General features: G+C 36.0%; 1 protein-coding gene and 1 long non-coding RNA gene across 3 annotated transcripts in view; one reads left to right on the top strand and one right to left on the bottom strand.

Annotated features, from left to right (window-relative positions):
- Positions 1-23,442, bottom strand: part of LOC126827049 (orexin/Hypocretin receptor type 1) — a 101,027-nt gene that overhangs the window by 52,167 nt on the left and 25,418 nt on the right. The window lies entirely within an intron of this gene.
- The window catches only part of LOC126827060 (uncharacterized), a 99,132-nt gene continuing 91,396 nt past the window's right edge, over positions 15,707-23,442 (top strand). For both annotated transcript variants that reach the window (XR_007682554.2, XR_008788672.1), the window contains exon 1: positions 15,707-19,434. This is a non-coding gene — a long non-coding RNA (uncharacterized LOC126827060). The remainder of the gene's footprint in view (positions 19,435-23,442) is intronic.

Genomic DNA, 23,442 nt, shown 5'->3' with positions numbered 1-23,442 from the left:
CTTAAGAAAATCAGTAAATTATAAGTTGTGTTACCAGATGATATTAATAAATAAATATAACCATATAACTGTAATTTTATAAATGGTATTCGTTAATTTTATTGAAGTCCATTTGGAGTTATTTCTCCTCGCGAGATCGTATAATATTCTGTTTTATAACATTTAACGATTAAAAGTACACGAAGTATCATTAGCAAATAGTCAGTTGTGTCTCTAGTATTGATCAATAATTAATTAATATATCTAAATACATTTCTGTGGTCAGAGGGGTCTATCGTTAGCATAACACTTGGTGGCCGTTGGAAAATCAGCAAATTTTCAGTTCTGTTGCTAGTGTATTTAAATTAATAAATACATTTCTGTGACCACTGAGACCTTTCATGGGTATTTTTCTAAATGAATTTCCTTAAGTATAATAAAGTCTAGTATTAGAGATCGTAAATTCTCCTTAGTAATATGTATAATATTTAACGATGGTGTATGACCAACGGCTTCCGGGTCTAGGTGTGATTCTAGAAATATATCCGTATATATGCGATTGTAAGCTAGCGCTTTGAATATTTTTAAAATATAGAAGTTTCGTCAAAACTGGGTAAAATTGTGACCTAAAGAGGGGGCAGAACCTTGGGAATACATAGCTTTACACTATAGTGATGGCATTTAGCGTTTAAACAAAATATAACACAACACAGTTCTGTGGATAACAATCACTGTATTATATACAAACGATGTTTGTATTTACTTACGGGCAGTTTCAGTTCGACTTTCATGAAATTCGAACTCAACCTTCATTGTAGTATAACGGTCATATGTTTGAACGGGTTTTAAAATTGAATATTTTTAAAATAAGATTCGTACACTCAGGGGCCATAATCCAGGAGGTTAGTGTCCATTAGGCGCAAATATCGAAAGGAACAGAGATCTTTGGGATATAGAAGTTTCGTCAAAACTGGGTAAAATTGTGACCTATAGAGGGGGCAGAACCTTGGGAATACATAGCTTTACACTATAGTGATGGCATTTAGCGTTTAAACAAAATATAACACAACACAGTTCTGTGGATAACAATCACTGTATTATATACAAACGATGTTTGTATTTACTTACGGGCAGTTTCAGTTCGACTTTCATGAAATTCGAACTCAACCTTCATTGTAGTATAACGGTCATATGTTTGAACGGGTTTTAAAATTGAATATTTTTAAAATAAGATTCGTACACTCAGGGGCCATAATCCAGGAGGTTAGTGTCCATTAGGCGCAAATATCGAAAGGAACAGAGATCTTTGGGATATAGAAGTTTCGTCAAAACTGGGTAAAATTGTGACCTATAGAGGGTGCAGAACCTTGGTAATACATACTTTTACACTATAGTGATGGTATTTAGCATTTAAACAAAATATAACACAACACAGTTCTGTGGATAACAATTACTGTATTATATACACACGATGTTTGTATTTACTTACGGGCAGTTTCAGTTCGACTTTCATGAAATTCGAACTCAACCGTCATTGTAGTATAACGGTCATATGTTTGAACGGGTTTTAAAATCGGATAAAAATTGTGACCTGTACAGGGTTCACAAGCTTCTTAAAAAACGATTTTTCGTACAATCAATGCCATAATGCACCAACATCGAAATGAATCAAGATCTTTGGGATATCAACCTATATATCAAATTTCATCAAAATCGGATAAAACATTATTTAACTATTTAACTTCCGTAGTTTTGGGATGTCCGACAAAATTACTTTATGTACGCATTACCTGAATGAAAATGACGGGCACTTTTCTGATGCAGAAAACCACGAAACAAAACAATTTATTTCTAAACAGCTACCTAGCTGTACAATTTGGCTATAAAAAATATGCCTTCTTCCGCTTGTTGTCTGGGGAGGTTGGATGGCTGAATGGTTAGCGTGCGCGCGCTGTATCATAAAGTCTGTCATTGAGTCGACTGGCGTGGTTTCGAATCCCCGGTTGTACGTGGCAAGGAGTAGGGTCGCCTGTCCAACCTCGTGGGTTTTCTCCGGGTCCTCCGGTTTCCCCCCACTGCTAAAGACCCCTACGCGCAAGCGAATTATGTAAATAAAATTAAACCATATGTTAGTCCCGAAATGACCTAGTTTGTGTCGAGTGGACGTTAAACCCCATTTCTCTCTCTCTCTCTCTCGCTTGTTGTCTGGACCACGATGAAGAATAACACTAGAGTAAGAATACAACGAAAATCATGCTGTCTGATATTTTCAATTAAATGGTATGCACATCTTAGATATATGCATTTTAACTTTCAGTTTAGTAGTTTTTTACAAGTGTGACAAAGTACTCTAGAACGTTCTTCAAATTGAACGATCATTTAGGTGCATAGAACTTATTGACCTAAGCTGGTTTTTATAATACAGTATATGAATTTGTATATGTTAGTCAATTTGTGTAATCAGTCATTTCATGTAATGACTAAACGAATCAGTCATTACGTGAAGTACCTCTGAGCGCCGGGCAATTCGAGCAATGACTAAACATTCCAGTCAATACACGAAATGACTAAAGCCCGGCCCATACCGCCACGACTTGCCCAGACTCTACCCAACGCAACGTCTTGTCTCAGATAATCAGTGCAGTGTGGACAGTCCCACGACCACGATTCAATCGATTTCCGTCGAGTCGTGGCCCGTCGGCGCGATTGAACATGTTCAATCGTAGTAGGATGCAGGTGACATCTTGGCAAAATATAATGTCACTTTTATTCTTCCGGTTTACTTTTGGAATCACTCGCTAGAGGGAAGTGGCATAACTCAAGACGCATAATCTGTGAGAGTCGAGCCTGTGTGGACTGGTACCGTCGTAGGCAAGTGAAGTAAAGGCGCGACCCGATTTTTTTTACAACTACCCAAGACGCTGAGTCCTGTCGGCTTGTGTGTAGTCGTAGCGGTATGGGCCGGGCTTTCAACTCATGGTCGGGCATTACGCGCACAAATTTCATTTTCAAACATTTATTGGCTTCGACGTGTCTTTCATCACGAAAATCTTTCTGTCAAATCACTTTTTAACAGAAAATTCCGACTGGTTCATCTCTCAAGTCACTTGTTTTTGCATAACATACTGCTATGACAACGGCTGGAGCATTTGATTTTGTTTTTGAAACATTTGCATCTTTTCGTCCTACACCTCTTGAAACCTGTACATTTGCGCCGGACATATCCCTGTCCACCGCAGCTGTATTCTATATGTACAGACCGACGAAGTGTTAGCGTCCTTGTACAGTCTACATCAGTGTAAGTAAGTAAATGTTCGGAACACAAATCAAACTGATTGAGTGAAAACTTCCCTTTTAGAATCCCTGCTTTAACACAAATAGTATACACATCATTCTCATCGCGGTCGAAGATTATTTCCAGAATATTACGTGGATCACGACGAGCCCTATCCAATAGAGGGATAGGTACAGCTACATTGTCTCCCACCTGTCCACTGGCTAGTTTCACTCGATTCTTATTGAACATACACCGAGCTTGTGTCATCTTGGCAGTGCTGTCACCATTGCTTTTGTTAGCGGGCGTTGAGTAAATTCGATGCACTATTCTCCTGATCAACTGGGGTAGCTGGAGGTGCAAAATCCAGACTGGTGGTTTGTGAAGGTTCCTGACTGATGGTCGGTGCCGGGTCAAGATTGGTGGTTGAGTCTTGCAGACTGGAAAATTCGAACAATAAATCATCCTCACTATGCATCCGTTCAATAACCTCGGTCGGCAAAGAGGATGATGATAATTTATTTTTAGCTTCACATCCAAACATAGCGGCGTATGGTGATCGTTTGATTCCAGAATGCAGACTGGAATTTTTCTGAAATTGTACAAACTGTATGCCCACAGACCAATCCTTTGTGTTAGTATCTCTAAAACAAACAACAAGCATATCCTTGCCCTTTCCACAGACCCTTGTGGTTTACCATGAACCATGACAAGTCGGGGCCACATCAGCTTCCGTTCAGAGATAACCTCTGTTAAGGCACGAACTGTCTGTGTTGTAAATAAACATGTAATTAATTCAGTATGTCCTTTACAAGCTACACATGATCTGTGTACAACACTCGGCATGACTTCAAAGGAATACGCAGTGGTCAGTAATCATACCATGACGTGATAAGAAGACAATTCCATATATGACTATGAGTTTTATCTATTTTCCCTATTGTCGGACCCTTTATAACTAGAGTTTGCTGACAGTTAAGACAGGCGACCAGAGACGAGTGGGGAGAAGAGGGAATTGGACGAGTGCATGGACTCACCCGAGTTCAGCCGCTACCTTGGCAGACGGACGGACTGGTGGATTTAATATAGTTATGTACCGCCGTGGTGTGTTCCTGTCGTAGTTTAGTTTCTGTTTAATATATGTATCTTTTTTATATAACTGATGTAAATAAATCATATATTTACTAAACTGATATGTTATCACTGAGATATTGTTACACAGGGTTAAACATATGACTGTCATTTGAAGTATTTTGACATTATTATTATCCGGTATTATTTGTACAATTTGCTTATTACATATATATGACTGATTACATTTGACTTTGTCATTTGGAGTATTTTGACATTATCAATATCCTTATTAGGACTTTGTACATTTAATGACTGGAAAAGACATTTGAGCAGGGGATTTAATATTGACAGCGATACCCTTCCATTGAATAATGCCCTCTTTTCTGCTAATATTGTTGTGCGACTCCGTATTTCGGCACCGATCTTTTAGGTTTACAAGAAAAGCACGTCATTGATTAAGCCAACAAAAGAGTCAAAATTCACCAATAACACAAAGTTAGAACTAATCGCCTTCAGACAAGAATGTTATTAATTAAATGTCAAAGGAATTTGACTGTGTTCAAAATTCGTTTAAGGCGGTAATAAGATTAAAACTTATCACTCATAACTAAATACTTGTAGTTATTATAGATCAAAAGATTAATTGATAAGTGATACTTTGTCTGAAAAGTATTCAGTGGTGTATGCCTGGTGTTAAAGGAGAATACTACCGCAAAAAGGTGCTTTAATATGAAAAATAACGATAATATTAGAATATTTTTAGCACTGCGAATTTTTAAAAGTCATTCTGAATATTTTTACAAAAGAAAAATATACCCAAAAAATCCGAATTGATATTTATGCATATCTTCAGCCTCGTTTTGATTTTCTCCGTGAGTGAAGTTAGACGTTGTGAATTTCCCTATAGAAGGCTATTGCAAGTGAGCCCTGCATCCCGTCATTTGACGAACTGGAAGCATAAACCTGGTCAGTTGCGTTGCTTGGGGGTGTAATAATGGCACAAACAATAAATCAGGAAGCACGTGTTATTTGCTTTTAATTTCTAAGTAGTCATTCCCAAATGGAGTTCGACAGTATTGACAGCGCGAATGAGAGAACAGTAAGGAAAAGGCCAATTTACCCTCCTTAGGACTCCGTCGATAAAATACGTGAGACGAGATTTGAAAAAAAAAGTCGTTAGTATCACTTGATTATTTTTCAAGAATTATGCGTCCCTGAAATACTGTTCTTTTATCATATCCGTTTCCAAGATTGGCCATTCAGTTGCGTCTTCTACATAACACATACAAATTTAACTTTGATGATCAATTTGTAGAGCTTCCCTCAGGGCTAAGATGCCAACTCCACCCATTGGTTACGAGGTGTATAATTTATACCACTGCACACGTACAAGAACTGAATTTTTTTTCTCGGGAATATCTTAGATCCTATGATCATTTACCACACGAGAAAACCCTGAATGATTGGCGAATATTTATTTGATTTCATAGCCAGTCGCACTGATTTAAGATGGTTACTGTTGCTTAAACATGAACCGTTGCAAGTAATTTTTTCATATTTAAAATAAAATCAAGAGATAAAAATGAATTATTGCATAGTTGTCGGATCTTCCGTCACCAGCTATGTTGACAGATGGATTTGGTTGAGTAGACGGGAACTGTCCGATAAAAGTTGCAAAAAACGACATACGAGATTTTGACAACGCATTGACTAAAATAATGTTTCCTTTACATTTAAAGATGGGTTCCCAGAAAAGTATTTATCGGGTGGCAATTTTGGTATATATGGAAAGTAGAGATATTCAATCTTACAAGAAAAACACTGGATTCCCCGAAAAACACACGCGTGATGTCAAAGGTCACACGCGAAATCCGAGAATTTAATTAGGATTCGATATTTGTAATAAATAGTATGCGATTAAAGACAACCTCGTCATATTTATGCAATGAATTATCCTCTGACTTCCAAGAGAGGTAAGTCACGTGACGTAAACATGACCTGGTTTGATCGAATTTTTATAACAGGGCATTCCTTCGCAATTACAATGTTTGAGAAGGATTTGAAGCAAAATTATGACAAATTAATTAGTTTGATTATATACCATTAAATCACCCAGTTTGTACGCGGCAATGTATCTTTAATATTTTTTCTACTCAGTACCATCATATTATGAATTACATTGGTTCGAGTGAATTGCAAATCTAAAGTTTAATTAGATAATTAGCGGCCTAAATGACTACCGCTGACTTGTTTTCGTGTTAAATTGAACAGAACAAAACAAACTGATGTCATGAACATTGTTCTACTAAAAATCTCCTAGGATTACGCACTTAACTACCATATTGAGTTTAGAATAGAAAAATTATAATTGAGATAGTCCCACTGGTTCCCTGAGGAACAGTGTATCTGGAAGTTGACGCAATTGAAAGTAAAATCAAGACTTTTTATTTTGACAAATTGCTATTTGAAAGGTTATAGAGACATGCTCATATTGAAATAGCTTCGCGTGATATTGGGTATAGTTCGATTGATGGCTGCTCCCTTGCAGCGTTGTTAAATTCAGTGGATTTTGTAACGGAGTAACCAGTGTTTATGAACAAGACCTGTGCACAAACTTTATTTAAATGAAAGTTATAGGGCCTGTGCCTCGCGTATAAGTGTTTATATGGAAACAGCCCCCCCCCCTCCCGGAGACACACACTTAGCTGGCCTAACTTTCCCCTGGACATGTACTCCACTCGCCCATACAATATTATTGAATCGATGTCATTATTTAACAGGATCCATGCCTACTCGTGCGGTTTCGGTATTTCTGAGTATTACAATCTTGCTAAATACATCAATGCCTATTAGACTCTCTGTAATAGTGCTTACATGTCCATTTATTACAGTGCTGAATCCACAAAATATGCTCACGTTGCATAACACACCAGTCACATAATATATTTGAAACAATAACGTCAGATTTAATGATACTGGACTTTGTGGGTGCGGCGTCTTGGAAATTAATTGATTATAATTGACCAAAGAAAGCCACGCAGCTGCGTTACCTTCTGCAGTCTATAGCCAAACGGCCGCGCCAAATGGCTACAAATGTTTGTGGATATGCACGAGGCATTTTACGTACACTATTTGTGAAACATTTGATATCACGTTTCATACATCTATCCTGGACGTTTTGCTAACTCTGCTGGTGGTCATTTCATTTTCTACTAACAACTTAGGTTAAGAATGCCACTTACACGACTGCAATTTTCTGCTGTAAGCCGCAATGGTTATCTTACTTTTTCTCTATTACTCTTTGTCAAGCAAATATGGAAGCCTTAAAGTGATTGGTATTAGTGGGTGTATGTAATGCGAAACTAAAACTCTTCTTCATAATTAGTTTTCGTCCCCCATGTCAAAGAGCAATTCGTATTCTACATTAGAAAGCCATATATATATATATTAAGATTAATAGATAGTGGAAGTGTCAAGCCTGACCACAAGGTGCGATGGATTTGAGTGTTGATAATTTCCGTCTTCCTTGACCTCGACATAAGTATCAACAAATCAAGATTTCATTGAACTTCCCAGAGCATGTAGATAAGAGGGCTCATTTAACTTATCCTTTCTTGGCTTCCATTATTAACTTATCTTGAAGTGATTAGCCTATGATACGGACACAGCTCACCAAATATTCCTACGCCGTCACGAAACAAGGGCCAAGGCTATTTTTAGTTTTTCTCTATCCCGTTTCCCTTTTGCATGGTGATTTTTGCTGACTTTTTGGTGTAGAATCGAAGAAAAGGGTTTGAAAATACATTTTCTGTCAGTTTTTGATGAATATTCATGATTTTGAGGTGGTAGGATACGAGAGTTGATAGGTTGGTTAGGTTGAAATGTAGGGCCAAAAATTGCATGGCCTTTCAACCTAACCAACCTATCAACTCTCGTACTAGTATGTGTATCTCCAGTTTTCCATGTTGAACCTCATACGTGCTCTTGAGCAAGCGGTTTTCACATGTTGCTCATCTGTGGTAGAAAGCGTTCTACACAACGAAAATTTTGCAAAAAGTTAGAGTCGGTCTAAGAGAGGAAAATTAACATTAAAGGACAATATTGGTGTCAGTCATTATCACATATGTGATAGAACTAATTAAACACGTTCCAAATATAATTTTAACACAGAGATCATTGCTACGATAGCTGAGTAATACAGGTTTCCTGAATCGGAAGTGACGAACGCGAAAGGAAAATATGAGTCATCCCTCTATATAACTGACTGAAGTGACGAGTGATAACAGATACATGGGCGAATTTCTGCTCGTGTGTCCTTTTGTGTTTTACAATGCGTTGACTCAATTAGACGGAAACTTATTTGTCGTACTTTAACATAATTTTAGAAATTGTACTTTAATCGAGCCTCACTAAATATATATTTCAGTGAACAAATTCGTTAATTCTGTAAAAGGTTGCCCTAGTTCCGTGCAGCTATCTGTCAAAATGTCCTCTTGATAGCTGGTCGCAAGTTTTCAGAAATATGTCGGGACCACTTGCCTTGTGTGATATCAGTTGGACATGTAAGCGATAGACTAAATAGACCGGGCGCCTGCTTCAGTTAATCATACTAAGAGAGGGAAATTGTCTGATAGGGCATAATTGTTTGTCAATGCCTACTAGTCAAACATCTGGATTGCTGCCGGGAATTAACCTGCCCGTTTAGGTGGTGTGGGGGCCTAAAGGGAGCCCATTTTCACTTTTAATCATACTTTGGTAGGGATGGACAATTTTGATAATATTTAATATATAGGTAATACTGAGTCGAAAAACACCATTGACAGCAACTTTTTGTTGACAGTGACCTTGGACAGCAAAGGTCAAGTGCTGTCCAAAATTCATTTATTCATACTAAGTAAGGGATGGCTAAAACTTTTTGAATATGATTCATTAGACGGTTCTAAACATTCCTACATCATTGCCAGCAATTTCACACTGACCGGAAGTGGCGACAGTGACAGTTAAATACCACAACATGGCATCAGGTATGAGGCATCAGATATAAACATACATTGAGAGGGATGGCTGATTTTTTTACACAATGTTAAAATATGTATATACACTACAAAAATACAAATGACAGCAATTTTACACTGACCGGAATTTTTGTGTCGCCAGTGATGATTACGTAATAGGCCCCATCCTCAGATATAATCATACATTGAGAGGGATGGCTGATTTTTTTACACAATGTTTAAGTATGTATATACACTACAAAAATACAAATGACAGTAATTTTATGTAATAGGCCTCACCCTCATATATAATCATACATTGAGAGGGATGGCTGATTTTTTTACACAATGTTAAAATATGTATATACACTACAAAAATACAAATGACAGCAATTTTACACTGACCGGAATTTTTGTGTCGCCAGTGTCCTACTAATTATGGTTGGAAGGACAACGGTAACGGTTACTTTATTCCACACTGGTTTGATGGTGAAAGTCTACCACAGAAGGTGAATACCGATGATGAGAAGATAGCTGAAACATTAGACGAGGGTACAAAAATTAGAGAAGATGATGCTGAAAATTACGGAGATCATGATGCAGTTAATTTTATTGAAGGAGAGTATGATGCAGACACCGATATTGAAGAAGATCTCAATGTCGATGATATGCTTTTTGAGGATGGTGAACAATCCGACGATGCTTGGTCTGATGATAGTGAGAGCGAAGATGATGGTGAAGATGATGATGAAGATGATATTTAAACGAGGTTTAAATTATGTATGACTGTGATCGTAACTATTGATGTCCATGTTACCAGGAAAAGATTGGTCGTACATGGAATATATTGAAGACCATGGTATATATAGAAGAGTAACACTTTGATTTAGATAATATAGCTACCCTGCCATTTATGCCCTGCCATCGTAATTTTGCAGTAGGAGATACTTTAACATTTTGTGAATTTATAGCCTTATCAGGCACCCAATTTCATGAGGATGGAGCCTATTACGTAATCATCACTGGCGACACTTCCGGTCAGTGTAAAATTGCTGTCATTTGTATTTTTGTAGTGTATATACATATTTTAACATTGTGTAAAAAAATCAGCCATCCCTCTCAATGTATGATTATATATGAGGGTGGGGCCTATTACATAATCATCACTGGCGACACTTCCGGTCAGTGTAAAATTGCTGTCATTTGTATTTTTGTAGTGTATATACATACTTAAACATTGTGTAAAAAAATCAGCCATCCCTCTCAATGTATGATTATATCTGAGGATGGGGCCTATTACGTAATCATCACTGGCAACACTTCCGGTCAGTGTAAAATTGCTGTCATTTGTATTTTTGTAGTGTATATACATATTTTAACATTGTGTAAAAAAATCAGCCATCCCTCTCAATGTATGTTTATATCTGATGCCTCATACCTGATGCCATGTTGTGGTATTTAACTGTCACTGTCGCCACTTCCGGTCAGTGTGAAATTGCTGGCAATGATGTAGGAATGTTTGGAACCGTCTAATGAATCATATTCAAAAAGTTTTAGCCATCCCTTACTTAGTATGAATAAATGAATTTTGGACAGCACTTGACCTTTGCTGTCCAAGGTCACTGTCAACAAAAAGTTGCTGTCAATGGTGTTTTTCGACTCAGTATTACCTATATATTAAATATTATCAAAATTGTCCATCCCTACCAAAGTATGATTAAAAGTGAAAATGGGCTCCCTTTAGGCCCCCACACCACCTAAATGGGCAGGTTAATTCCCGGCAGCAATCCAGATGTTTGACTAGTAGGCATTGGCAAACAATTATGCCCTATCAGACAATTTCCCTCTCTTAGTATGATTAACTGAAGCAGGCGCCCGGTCTAAAATACTATGTATCTGAGATATGTATCCCCGTTAAGCGGCTTAATTTTTTTATGCTGATACTTTCATACAAATAAAGCTGGGCCTTTTTATTTAGCCTTCCAATTTGAATACTTTAACTGACTTTGCTAAGGATACTGTGTAATCCTGGACGGATCTTTTAAATATTTATTAACAAGCAGCGCATTACAAAATAAATATACCACGGAGTACATAATTATTGCAGTGCACATGAATAACCTTGAAGGTACAAACTCATTAACATAAGGCTGCATGTATAAGTTTGCTTTGATTTCCTTTCATTCCCTAGAAAGATAAAATCTCAATTGGTAGCTAAGACTTTCCAGTCTAGAACTGATACCATTCTCTGAACAAATCTATAGCTTAGTTCCGTAGATGATATGGTTAACTCAATCAATGTGCGTCCCTGTTTATTCGCAGGACTAGGGATGTAGCATGCAGTTTGATTGAAAGCTACGACGGGTTGTTGGTTCTATCATGTCAATATGACCAATTTGGAAGCAAATAAGATTAGACTCGGAGAACAATATTGTCAATTGATTTTGACTTTCATTGCTAATTTGAAGCATATCTGCTCGCACTATGCATGTTTCTTTTCCCGGTAAATGTACTCCAGTGTCGGAGCGGCTCCTTTTACTGACCTGGAAAATTTTGAAAAATGAACCCCAAATATGCGATTTGGTGGCATATCTGATTATAATAATATATCTCATAAATCGATTAATTTAGGCCAAAACCGACCTGCAAGTAATTTACAACCATCACCCAGTGAAATTATCATATCGTCATATTATTAATTAACGTATCATCATTGTATCGTCAAGAGTCAAGAGAATTTAACTGGTTAAAAACGGGACTAGTTGAGACAATATTGACCATTTGAGTTACCAGTTAGGAATATTGAATAAGTAGGAATCCCCATTGCAGGATTCCGAATTCCGGCCCACACCTAGCACACCTGGCCCATTATACCAGCCCATTCCAGACTCCAGTGGCGTGGCGGCCCGTTAAAGCCACCGGCCACATACAACATGATCATCATCGTTCCATGGCCGGTCCAATACCCCCCCCCCCCCCCATATAATGTTCAGCAGAAAAAGGGTTTTTTTTAGACGAATTGGAGAAAAAATAATTTTTTTCATTTTTTGTCCGAACGGCCCTTCGCCCGATCCGCCCCTGCGCACCATGAGGCACAAACGTCTGTACACGCCACATAAATCTTCATATTCTATTAATTTCTATGATTGCCTTATCATAATTTGACAGGTAAACCATTTAACCTCTAATTCTAAAAAAGAAAAATCAACTTCTTTCGCGTGAAAATTCTGACATCAGAAATTCTAAAATTGCTGTAGCTCACAAATTTGTTGCCTTATCGAAATCCCAAGTGTCAAATAATTAACAGGGTAAGTAGATTTCCTTGTTAATAATATGCGTAAAAGACACGCATGGTTTATGACGCGGACGGCACGATATGCCAATTGTAATAATTGAGCATGGTGTTTTTGTGTTCGTTTGAATTGGGAAACAAAACCTCAACTTTACACCATAACCAATTTGTATAGTGTTACGATAATGAATATTGGCTGTTCTTAGGAGAGTCGAATCCTATATTAAACCCCGACTAACTTTATCTGAAAGAATGTTGTTTTGTTTCGAACGGGAAAATCCAATTAACTTGTTATCAATGAAATATCAGCACACTGGTGGTAGTTTGAGCACACGTGGGTAGGCCTATAGAACACTAATGACATTTTAAAAACATTTTATGTCTTGACTTAAATAATCATCTATCGAATTTGTGACACTGCGTATCATTTGGGTATAGAATACTACTGGTATTTTAAAACCGTTTACCTCTTAACTAATCATTTCTCATAATGTATCGAATTTGTGACATTGAATTATTTTCGTGTATTGGAAATTAATTGATGTGGCAGCTGTCAAAATATATATTTCGTCATCTTAATATCTTTATCCAAAGGGTATGTTCTTTGTTGAAACTCTTTAAATAAAAGAGAAGTTTTATCGGATACTCTTTATTACTCAAACTTTAGCGAAATTGAGCGATAGCTTAGAATTTTAAACTTTTGAGCTATTTGGTAGAATTGCAACACGAGGATGCGTAACAGATGAGTCATACTGTTAGGGTGCCCCACCATAAATAAATATCTTGACAATATATATATATATCTGGACGGATTTTTTTTTTATTTATGCATTTATCTACCGTAAACAAAGAAAGTAAATAAAGTACAAGTACTTCTTTGTTTACGGTAGATAAATGCATAAATAGATTTAAAAAATCCGTCCAGATATATATATATATATATATATATATATATATATATATATTATATATATATATAAACCTTAAATCAGTTTCTCACATTTATAGTGAGCTATGACCATTTAACTAACCACCCATAAATAATAGGAGAGGAGTCAACATCGGCCTAGCCTGTTCTCCAATCCATTTTCAAATGAAATAAAATATTGTTTACAAAAAAAAAAAATCAAAAAAAAAATCTGAAAATGGTTACGAGTGTCGGTCATAACATTCGGGCACCTTTGAGTAAAATTGACAGGCCGGGATAATCAAGACTACTTTTTTACGAAACATAACAAAAAGATGAACAAGAAATTGAATTTAGAAACACACACGTTAGGCAACTCAACAATTGTTTTAAGAACCATGTAAAAGTAAAATGAAAGTACTGCTAGTATCACGTTCTTGCCTAACCCGAGTGTTTCAGAGATATCATTATTTTGTACTAAACCAAAAGATGCCGCTCCTAACGGTATAGTTAATGATAAAGCAATTTAAAAAATAAAACGGACGTAATTTCTAAAGCTGCTGTAATAACCAAAACATTAAATATTACTGCTATTTAGAATCGTCAATAATAAATCTTTTACGGCTGTAATAGTTGATAGATGTGTAGAGAATTTCACGTATTTATAGACTCATAGACTTTTGCGCTGAGTGTTATCGTACCGCGTGACTAGCCAGAAATCACTTCGAGACAAGCCAATGAAGCGTGCACAATGCACATCCACCGTGTCGAGTTCAACTTTCAGTAGAGGAAATTTTCGCTGCACGGGGCACCCCAATACTGTTATGATAGATTGTTTCTGTCTGTTTGTGTGCCCGTCACGCTTTTTGGGACACAATAACTATCCTTCTAATTGAGCTAGAATGTTCAAGGGTGTTTATTAGGTGAATGTCTTGATGGAGTTCGAAGATGAGCATATTCTGCTTAGGGTAAGCAGAGATAAGCAATTTAATTGGTTGATGTTTTGGGACACAATAACTTTAGTTCTGATTAAGTGAGACTGTGAGAGTGATCAAACTTTGTATATAGTTTCATTACATAAATACCTTAACTAAGTTCGATAATGAACATTTTCTGCTCAGGGTAAGCAGATGCCACGATGGAGTTCGAAGATGAGCCTTTTCTGCTTAGGTTAAGCAGAGATAAGCAATTGGATTGGGTTATGCTTTTGGACACGATCACCTTAATTTGTAATTAAGTGAGAGTGATGAAACTTGTTGTATAGTTTCATAACATCAATACCTTGACTAGTTCGATAATGAGCATTTTCTGCTCAGAGTAAGTAGAGCGATGAGCAATTTGATTGGTCTAGAATTTGGAACACAATAACTCTCTTTCTAGTTGAGTTAGAATGTTCAAACTTGGTGTATGTGTTCATTAGATGGGGTTCGAACATGGGCATTTTCTCCTTTGGGTAAGCAGAGATAAGCAATTTGATTGGTCGGTGCTTTGGGACTCAATAACTTTGGTTCTAATTAAGTGAGAGCGGCGAAACTTGGTGTACAGTTTCGTCACATCATTACCTTGACTTAGTTCGATAATAAGCTCAGGATAAGCAGAGTGATAGGCAATTTGTTTGGTCGAGACTTTGGAGCTCGACAACTTTCATTCTAATTGAATGATGGTGGTTAAACTTCGTCTATAACTTGTAATACTTTTAGTAGAATTTTTGCTCGAGAAATAACATATTCGCATAATATGTGATATGTACTTAAAATACTTAAATCAACTTAGGGTTTGAATGACATATTATGATATAAAAACACTTGTAGAGCCATAACATAACTGGTTCTATGTCAACAACATGTTAACAGATATCTCATGAGAATATTCTTCAGTAAAATTCCATTCCACCATATAAGGGTGAGTTGTCGACGTCATTGGGCTCAATTAACCAATCTCTATAATTATTTACATCATATTTGACCAATTGGATAATTGAATGTCCAAAACCAGTAGATACAAAATTAGGATACTGGTGAGAATTCGCCAGACTTGCATTAGATTCCAGAGATCGAGGGTACATCTGAGTTCCTAGACAGCCGAGAGGCTGGATAGGGTGGAGAAGTGGTTTTAGCTATATAGTATTGTAATTTGTGCTATGCTTGTATACCTGTATTCAGCTATATATATATATATATATATATATATATATATATAAAATATGTAGAAGCAAACTGTCGCATTGTTATTCCTGTAAGACAGACGTCTTAAGAAACTGTGAGAAGTAAAAACACAACGTGAAGCAGAAGTAAAGACAGCTAGAGACAAATTCTAGACGATCACAAGGCTACAGAAATATGTAGTAAGAAAAGATGCATGGGTTGTATGTAGGATGTGGCGACCGGTTTCCCATAGACGCTCTCCACGTCAGACAGAAGACTCATGGTGCTACATATTCTATTTGGTGCACGTGACTACGAGATCGAGTAACCTGGAAGAAGAATACATATTCTATTTGGTTGCCGTGACAGTTTCGACCTTTAGGGTAAGCAGAAAATTTGGAAGAAGATTAGAAGAAAAGAGAGTATGCATCACACGTTGGATGTGGTGAGTTCTCCCGTAATATTTTCCACATCTAACCAGTGACTGCATAGCACTGCATAGTCTTACATATTCGATTTGATGCCGTAACGCAGTTTCGACCTTTGGGGTAAGAAGTCACTTTAGAAGAAGAATACATATTTGAAGACGTTAAGAAGAAAACCTGTACAATCCAGCAACAGAAAATTTCTGGTGGAAAAAAAGAAATCTGGTGGAGATATTCGAAAAATTGGGTAAATACATTTTGTTTGGAAAATTAAATGTGTTAAATTTGTTTAAAGACCAAATAATATTAATTTAAAGTTAACATCTGATAAGAAACTAAGTATTTAAAATTTAACTGTATAGAGAATAAATTAGAGTCATTCATAAGTTGAGATTGATAGGTTTATTAAACAATATAATATCACTGGTTAGGTATGTATATTATCGGGTTAACATGACCTGTTGTAAATTTGAGTAAAATTAAAGTTAAAGAGAAAGTTTAGGGAGTAGGTTTTAAAAAAAATGTTTTGATATAACTAAGGAATAATAAGGAAACGGAATAGGGAATAAAATAAGGAACTAATGTTGTCTCCGGATCGCAGTGGGAAGACGGCAGATCTAAGGATGACGTTTGTGAGTGATTAACTCTAATTTCCTAGTTGGCCGTGGTTTTTACTGTGATTCGTTAATTTGTGTTTTTTTGTTGTTTCGTATACTATATAATTTTGAGGCCCTTAGTCGAGGCCTTAGAGTTGTTGTAATTTAACTTTTGATTAAAAAGTTAGGTTATGTTGAAAATCCCATATGGTTCATCTAGGGATGTTGGTTATAGTTTTCCTGGGAAAAAACTAAAATTATTGGCACGTTAAATTGTGAGATTATCGCAAAGTCATTAATACGAGTTTAATAGGAGGTTAAAGTTAAGAATGCGACACTTTTTTTTAGAAAAGTGTAGGTATACGGTAGATTTTGTCCGTATATAATTTTATGTAATTAAATTTTTGCTTTAGAAACGTAATATTATCGTTTAATATATACTGCTAATTGTTTTAAGCTGTCGACACAAGAGGATAGGAATGTGTAATTTGACATGAGGTCGAATTATAATAAACAATAGGTTCTAACACTGTGTTAAAAGTCACGTTATGCGTTAATATATAGGATATAGTAAACTGTATGTGTTTTAGACTAATGTTCCTGTGGATGAAAGTGCACTCATTCACTTGGGACATGGTTATAAATTAAATGAAAATGGGGTTTTGCATCAAACTGTAGGATGGAATGGAGTGTCATTCATATACTGATCATATTTGATTGACAGTTCTATTCTAAATAACCTGTTAGGTAATACTAATGTGGAATAAGTAACCATGGGCTTATTTCATGTATTGATTTTTGACTAACATACAAAATGGTGGATTATAATGATTAGGTCAAAAAGGTCACATTACTGACGGTGAAATATAAAATAACAATGTAGGAATTCTAAAACAGAAAACGCAATTATAAAATTACTGATCGAGTTCAGGTCATGAGGTCAAAGTAAGTTTGAAGATTTATAATTAAACGGACACATCAAAGTTTATTAATACTTAAATAAAGTTACTTTTAATTAAGAGTAAGATTTACAAATAATTTTTCGAAATAATAATGTTAGATTAATATGAAAATAAAGTTTTAAAAAAAAATAGTAATAGTTAGTTCTTGGTCTGATGGCAATGACATGTTTGATTGACGGATAAAATTGTACAAACCAATCATACTTAGAAGAAAAAAAGAAAGTTTCAACTTGATACTATGGTAGCTGGAACAGACCAATACAAATCCAAGAAGAAGAAATGGTTTACCAGTTTACCAAATTGACATTTTCTGAGACAGAATTTAATGTGAAACCTGAACTTTATAAATATTATGTGATGTGTTATAGTGTTTTGAAATTAGGACACTTGAAGATTTAAAAAAGACAATTTGTGTTTTCTGTGTTTAGGCTTAGTGGATTTTCATAGGATTTTACAGTGATGAACTTTTTGGAGAACTTTTGCATGCAACTTTTGACTTTTGATTTTTGATTATTTGTTTTTATTTCATAGTTTTGTTATATAGTATAGTATCATTGATATTTGCCTGTTGCATGAATAATTATAGGGTTTAGCACATAGAAGTTTTAAGAGTCTCTTACCTGTTCATTTAGCATAAATCTTGCAAGTGGGGGAGGTGATATATGTTGATTTTCTAGATTTCTGCTACATTTATGAATAGTTATATAATTCTACAGATGTTGGTATGGTTATTATAAAGGATTCGAGGGAACTTTTACCCAAAACCGAGCAAAAAGTCTTAAAGAAAGGGACGAATGTAATACTTTTAGTAGAATTTTTGCTCGAGAAATAACATATTCGCATAATATGTGATATGTACTTAAAATACTTAAATCAACTTAGGGTTTGAATAAAAACACTTATAGAGCCATAACATAACTGGTTCTATGTCAACAACATGTTAACAGATATCTCATGAGAATATTCTTCAGTAAAATTCCATTCCACCATATAAGGGTGGGTTGTCGACGTCACTGGGCTCAATTAACCAATCTCTATAATTATTTACATCATATTTGACCAATTGGATAATTGAATGTCCAAAACCAGTAGATACAAAATTAGGATACTGGTGAGAATTCGCCAGACTTGCATTAGATTCCAGAGATCGAGGGTACATCTGAGTTCCTAGACAGCCGAGAGGCTGGATAGGGTGGAGAAGTGGTTTTAGCTATATAGTATTGTAATTTGTGCTATGCTTGTATACCTGTATTCAGCTATATATATATATATATATAAAATATGTAGAAGCAAACTGTCGCATTGTTATTCCTGTAACACGGACGTCTTAAGAAACTGTGAGAAGTAAATACACAAGGTGAAGCAGAAGTAAAGACAGCTAGAGACAAATTCTAGACGATCACAAGGCTACAGAAATATGTAGTAAGAAAAGATGCATGGGTTCTACGTAGGATGTGGCGACCGGTTTCCCATAGACGCTCTCCACGTCAGACAGAAAGACTCGTGATGCTACAAACTTCAATCTGATTGGTCGAGACTTTGGAACACAACAACTCTCCTAATGGAGGTACACTGTTCAAACTTGGTGTAGGTGTCTATTACTGTATTAGGTGAATGCATTGACATTCGATCATGCGCATTTTCCACTTCGGCTAAGCAGAGATAAGCAATTTGATTTGTTGAGACCATGGAAGACGATAATTTGGTGAGAGCGATGAAACTCCCGAGTATAGATTCATTATATCAATACTTTGACTAAGTTCGATAAAGATGATTTTCTGCTTGGGGTAAGTAGTGATAAGCAATTGAGGTAAAATGTTTAAATTTGATGTAATGTTCATTAGGTGAATGTTTTGACTGAGTTCAATGATTAACATTTCCCACTAGAGCTAAGCACAGCTAAGCAATTTCATTGGTTGGTGCTTTGGAACACGATAGCTTTGATTCTATCTGATGGAGAGTGATGAAACTTCGTGCATAGTTTCACTACCAGGTACTTCAAAACCTTGACTGAGGTTAATCGTGAACATTTTATGCTTAAACTAAGTATAGATAATCAGTTTGATTGCTCAATACTTTCGAAAAAGATAAATTTGCAATTAATTAATATTGTGTCATCTGTTTATTTTGGGATGTCGGCGGGGGACATCAGCATCGCCGTTGGCTTGTTTAGCCTTAGAAATTACCGTTACAGGCCTTGATTTCCTGTTAAGAATAGAAACTAATCATAGAATGTCTTAAATGTGATCAAATTGTTTTTTTATCAAACGCTGACATGCACACAAAGAATGTCAGTATGGTTTAACTGCCATTGCTGTTGGCAGTTATTTACCAATTAAAGAGTTATTGGCATACACAATATATGTATTAATATTTATGATGTCATAAAAGCATCATTGTATACTAGTATCGATAGTCTAGGTTATATGGCTTTCCAAAATCATGACTATACAATTTAATAGCTTTCAGTGTTAAATAGTCTTATTATTAAAACGGCTGTTCAGGGTAATATTGTCAGATAAACAGGTGTCTTCTTCCTTCAAACAATATCCAGAGCTCCAAATCGATTTTCAGACACCTGTTTAACAACCGTTAAGAGTACAGCTTAATCTGATAAATCCGTTTATCACAAAGAGGTTATTTGATGTGCTTACATGAATAGCGACATGTTTATAATTCCAATAAAAGTACAGGTTAATCGCTGTTCCAACCTTATTAAAAAAAATATACGATGGGGAATATTCATTTTACAGAAAATCAGTCGGGCTACTTCGACCGTTTAGTAGCGATTGTCCTTGGCAATTAACTCAGACCTTTGAGAGCAAAACATATCTTTTGTATATAACCGTGTATGATATTCCGGGTTTGATATTCCATTTTAATCTGAAGCACTGAAAGGGGGTGGGGATAAATTCTGGTTACGGCTTGAAATCGCCATGCATTGAGTGGTAATTGATGATCAAACAACTTCATTCGGTCGTGGGCGGGTTTTCAGAGGGTCTGTGAAGTGGGTCTTCAACATCCGTGATACCCGTTTTGACTGGTCTTATCTACATTGCCGTTATTGGTCATTGGACTCATTAGTCGTCCAATGGTCGCACGATTCACAACTGCCAAGACAGCCCTCATATTTCGCACTACTGACATGGTCGCGGATAATCTCATCTTGAATGTGAGAGGGGCCTTGCAATAACCGACAACACCCGTCACAATTTGCAGCTACATGTATAAGGTCAAAAAACACACCAGTCACTTCCAACAGTTTATTTAATAAGCTGATTTATTGCTAATTCAGAAAGAGGCAAACTTTTAATATTAACTCCAATGTGAAAGACTAAAGTATTGGCGTCACTTTTAATGTATTCCTCCAATGTGAAAGACTAAAGTATTGGCGTAACTTTTAATGTATTCCTGTGTGTGTGGTGATGTAACTTTATAGACGATGCTAGGCTAGGGGCATTCATCTTAAATTATATCTATTCAAAAGAGGAATAGATTGTACTCGACCAAGCATAGCCTTGTACCTTAACCGGCGTCGTTTGACAACCGCATCCATCTAGCCAATGACTTACAACAACACCAAGCACTGTTCGACTTGAATACCAATGTCAGTGCAAGATGGAGGAGAGCAATAAGTCAACAGTTCTATTGACCTATCTTCATTGTCAAGTTATTTCCGATATACTTAAAGCCAATGATTGCCATGTCCATGTTTTCAAATTGATGATTTAACAATTAATTAAGAACACTAAATCAAAATATCAACGAAAATCTCCCCGTTTAGATTCAGTCGGATTATAAAGAGGCATGTCAACGTATTTTACCCATGCAAGATTTAAGGGTTGCACTTAACGGTATAAAACCATTCCTGGACTAGTGTTGCCTTTAGAGATTTTCAATTTTCATAACATTGTAGTTGCCAGGAATTGAAAGGATTTTAACTAAGGTACCAGTAAGTTGATTAACTTAAGACAGAGCTGTTAACATAATGGATTGCATATCATCAAGGATAAATAGCAACAGGGTATTGAGATTAACCGGTTTATTCTATTGATTTAGGTAATTGAATTGGACATTGATCTACAGAATCTAAAGTCTGGTGTTAATTCGGTCGGAGTAGAACACTAGGACGTTTAACCTCATTTCAAGGGGAAACCACACCGGAATTATGCCGAGGAACTTTATCGGCCGTCGCCGGTCGGTATCGAACCCAAGTTAGCGAGTTGATAACATAAAAAATGATGCCAGGAAGAATCCGTAAAATTTTATAGGAAAAAGAATAATGTATAAATAATTTTATAAACAATCAAACCAAGGCTAGGATTTAGATTCGCGTTAAAGATCGGTAATATACACAGACAAAAATAGAATAATAAAAATTTCGCCAAGACATGCTATGTTTTCCCCCTCGAAAAAAATCCACTTCAACATCGTGAATAACAATAAACAAATTCTATGAATGACGTATAAATTTAAGCTGGCGTTAACAGTTAGAATTTGTGTAATCTATTTACCACGAAGTCAATTTTATTACACTATAATCTGCGAACAAATCTCGTCTTGTAATAAAATACATAAACTCGCAAAACCAGAGAATCAAAGTGGGAATGAGTACAATGAGTGATTTAAGAGGGTCGATACCCAACAGTGGTATATCACTGTTAATCTTTTATTAACAGGAACCAATAGAAAACAAATCCTTCATTGATACTACGACCTTTGTATACAACACCCAGGCATGTTTTACAGCAATAATCACTTTCCACGTCAATAAACAACACTTTTAAAAAAAGAATAAATGTAACACCCTATCATGTAAGCCATGGCGAACGCTGATATATAGATTATCTATCAAATCCACGGCAACATTATGTTGAATAGCTTAATAAGAATAAATACAGCGCACTGTAACTTATCAAATAAATTGCATTTTAATGCATAATCTAATAATATGGATTTTCATTGGAATTGAGTTACCTAACTGGTATCTCATAAATACGGTCTATGCTGGTCAACGAATGGTCGTTCCATGATAAGAAGAATGGTTATACTTCACCTACAGAACCTGAATGTTAATTTTGGAAATACCATCAAAACTACACAGAATACCAGTTGGAATGCACCTAACGCTAATGCGGCGTATTTTTTGTCATTTAGTACAACATTCACCGACACTATTTTTATTTATACGTTTATTTGTGTACCCTTTGCCTTTCAGACCAGTGTCACTGACCTTTTGCCCTTCAGAACACTATGTCACATGACTTAATTTAAATTATCTTTATTTCTCTGGGACAGAATCTTAGCGAAAAAATTTCAAACGCTAAGCACATTTCCAATATCGCAAGTAGTTTATTTTATTAAATTATAAGCTTATATGTTTTTCGTGCTTAGTAGAATCTGTACGAGCAGTTGCATCTTCTCAAGGGACATCTTGTAAGCGGTCAGGATAAATTCCCCCTGTAGAAATTATTTCGTTTCATCTCTTTAATAAACGGTCACTCCTCTAACGCTCCCGACTGTCAATAATTTAATTTATCCAAAACAGTATTTATTCAACAACCACTGTTGATATCCGCCATTGTGATTTTACTGTTACTATGGTATCTCGTCGTATTTGCGTCTAATAATTCCTGGATTAACAGTTACTTATCTGGCCCCCACAGATAAGGGAAAAATATTGTCTGTATAATATCTTTGTGGCCCTATGGCGAAACATGTTCATTTATTTTTTAAAACTCTGCATATTTACGTAGCAAATACGATTGGGGTTTTAAGTGGCTTAAAGGGTACAG

Source organism: Patella vulgata, chromosome 7 (assembly GCF_932274485.2).
Source record: "Patella vulgata chromosome 7, xgPatVulg1.2, whole genome shotgun sequence".
Classification (NCBI taxonomy): domain Eukaryota; kingdom Metazoa; phylum Mollusca; class Gastropoda; family Patellidae; genus Patella; species Patella vulgata.
The sequence above is the reverse complement of the archived record's forward strand: the minus strand, read 5'-3'. Positions and strand labels throughout refer to the sequence as shown.